Source organism: Heterodontus francisci, unplaced genomic scaffold (assembly GCF_036365525.1).
Source record: "Heterodontus francisci isolate sHetFra1 unplaced genomic scaffold, sHetFra1.hap1 HAP1_SCAFFOLD_61, whole genome shotgun sequence".
In the NCBI taxonomy this organism is placed as follows: Eukaryota; Metazoa; Chordata; class Chondrichthyes; order Heterodontiformes; family Heterodontidae; genus Heterodontus; species Heterodontus francisci.
The window spans coordinates 6145898-6149021 of NW_027141441.1; the positions used below are offsets into that span (position 1 = coordinate 6145898).

General features: G+C 39.3%; 1 non-coding gene across 1 annotated transcript; it reads left to right on the forward strand.

Annotated features, from left to right (window-relative positions):
* Nucleotides 1-2454: 2454 nt before the first annotated feature.
* trnat-ugu (transfer RNA threonine (anticodon UGU)) lies at nt 2455-2528 on the forward strand. The gene has a single exon. It is a non-coding gene; the product is annotated as a tRNA-Thr (tRNA).
* The last annotated feature ends 596 nt before the right edge of the window (nt 2529-3124 follow it).

Sequence of the window (3124 nt, forward strand, 5' to 3'; positions counted from 1 at the left end):
AGCCAAGTGTCCTGTTTTCTCTTAGCAGCCTTTTCAAACCTTCTAAGATTGGTGTACATTGTCTCTTTGTTCTTGCACCCACTTTAGAATTGTAACATTTCATTTATATGGCCTCTCCTTATTCTTCCTCCCAAATTGTATCACTTCACAATTCTCTCTGTAAATTTTATCTGCCATTTGAAAGCCCATTTTCCAGTTTTTTTTAAGCTCCCCTGAAGTGTGTTACTATCACTGGCATAGGATGAAATTCCCGAGCATTCTTTGATGCTATCTCCATGGAAAGAGCAATCTGACACGCTAACTCAAATGTAGGATTTTGTGTGTTTCGTATCTTTTCTCATTCACCAATATAAGCACAAATCTGTCTCATAATGTACCGTCTAAGAATGTGCCAAAGCTGCAATGCAGTGATAAATTCTTCAGTGTCACAATGTACTCACCAACTGATTCACTACTTTTCTGCTTTCTGGTTCCAAATTTCTAGCTTGCCGTGATCTCTAATGGCTTAGGGTTGAAATGTTCCTCCAACTTGGTGATGATTGTTTTGAATGGCACATCTTTTGCCTTGATGGGAGCAGGAAGCTTTGTCAGCTGGTCATACACTTCCAGGCTAATTTCCATTAGCAAAATTGCTTTCTTGCCCTCAAGAATTGCTTTATTCAGAGTCTTGACCTCTATATTTTCATCTTCACATTCCAATATGTTATTAGCTCTGAAAAACATTTCAATTCTTTCAATATATGAACTGAATGGTTCTCGAGCCCTCTCATATGTTCCGAGCCATGTATCCCATGGGTGTAGCCATATTTTCCCAAAATATCACTTTGAATCGGATGCACACTGAGACCCTGCGGCATCTCATTCAACTGAGGAGACAATCTGTGGCCCAGGCTTCACACAATCCACCCAAAATCTCCATCATCCGAGCAGGTAGCTCACCAGGAGCTGGCTGATCTTGTTCACTACCGTTCCTGCTGCTGTTTGCTGCCAATATTTTCGGACTTTTATCTCATCCTCATCACCATTTTCTCTGATATGTTCAGGGGGCATCAGCAGAGAAAATGTACACCAAGTGTGGGAAGTGCAAGGAATTGTTTATTTACATCATTACCTCATGAACATAATATACAAATACATTACATGTGTGAATCACATCTTGATCACTATTACCTTTATACCAGATGTGTCTGAATAAATGGAACCCCGTCACAACAAACACTGTCACCTTTCAATGTTTAGCGGAGAGGTTTGACGGCCTGGTGTGTGTGATTCCCACATTAATGTGTTTGTACAAAGTTCGGAGAAACACGGAGATATGAATAATTTGTTGGGAAATCTTTAAGCATATCTCCATGTCTCTCACGCACAAAGAACTGCAAACACATGGATTCAGAAAGAACCTGAGTGCAAATCAACAGAAAAAAACACAGCCAGAGAGACTTGCAATAACCTGTAGCTCAGGGAAAGTACATGATGTTATGGAAGGGACTTTGAATTTTTTTTTTGTGAATTTTATTTTGTTGAGGAAATTATAATCAAACTGAATAAATGTAAGACCAGTTATTTTTCAAGAGGGCACTGAAAGTATTAATTTGACAACTATGTTGACAAGTTGTCACAACTCAAGCTAAATGTAGAACAGAAGCCCTGGTAACGGGGAAATGTGGACAGAGAAGTCAGTCGTGCCTCTTGATTGGACAAGCCTGGCAGCAGCAGCGCGCACCAAAGAGGGCAGAAAAATCGCAAGCTTTTGTTTGGAGCAGTCATTGTGTTTTACCTTCTGGAGTGAGCAGCTGATAAAGTTAGCCAGAAGAAGTGTCAAGGAATGAGAGAAGACCGCAACCCACCTTGTTTTGCAGCAAATCTTGAAAAGACTCTGAGAAGTTCACTGTGTCAATTCGTCTCATATTCTGTCTTTGAAGAAAGCCTGCTAAAATTAATTCTCAACCCCACCTCTAAATAAACTCTTCTAAAAGAACCGAGTGACCTGTGTACATGTACTCGGAAATTAGACTGCATGTCAATTTTGGAACAACATATCTCATCTACTGTTTTCTTCAGAAATGAGCAAGTAATCAGTCCAAGTGTTTTTTTTTTGTCTTTAACAGAGCCCTGAATTGTATAGAAAAATCCCTTTTTTTTCAGTATGTGTGTGTGCGTGTGTTCAGCTGAGGTAAGAAAGGGACTTTAAATGTTGGTTAAGGTAAAAAGGGAACATTTAAAATTTCCACCTGTGTGTTTATGCTTTACTTCATGATTAGTTAAAACTTGTTCTATAAGAAACTGATAATTTTGTTGTTCATTAAGTGTCTTCTATTCTGGGAAAAATAGAGCATATGATTGACTGTATCAGTAAGTGGGAAAAGTTAAAATTTTTGTTGTGACCTGTGGAGAAGTGGGATGAGAATAAATAGTAACCACCTCAGATTTCAATTGCAACAGCACTTGTGATCTGGCTCTGTAGCTTAGTTGGTTAAAGTACCTGTCTTGTAAACAGGAGATCCTGGGTTCGATTCCCAGCAGAACCTTATTTCATATTTGCAATATGCTTGAGAAGTTTCCGTATCAACATTTATGTCTGTGTCTTGTGAACTTTAACTTTGAATTCAAATTACATGATGAATTTCATTCACAGGAGAAAACAGCCTTTGTGAAGGATGTGAGTTTGGAATGGCTCTTCCTCCTCGTACAGAAATTCAGTGCTGATATTTCAAAGGCAACTTCTTTGATACAAATTTGTTCACAGTTGCATTCGACCTGGGAAAAAAGCTCGACCCTAATCTCACTGAAGGAAAGTGTGACCGTGTTGTCTGTTTCAAAGTGTGTGTGTCATTATGTGTTGCTTGTAACTGAGACTGGGACACGACACAAGTGGGAGGGTTGATCTGAGGTTTGGAATATTTCTCAGTCAGGAACAAGAAAAATCAAAGGAACCAAATAAGAAAACCATTGTCTCATGTGGTTACCGAGAAACGGTGAGAAGATATTAAACTTTGTTCTATTCAAAACAGCTGTGAACTTTGACCTTTCCTGCCTTTTCTCAACAGTATTTGAAGTGTCTCGGTAACAATGTTCAGTGTTGAGGAGAGTGGGGTCTGGGCGAGCAGCTGCTGAGTGTGACAGG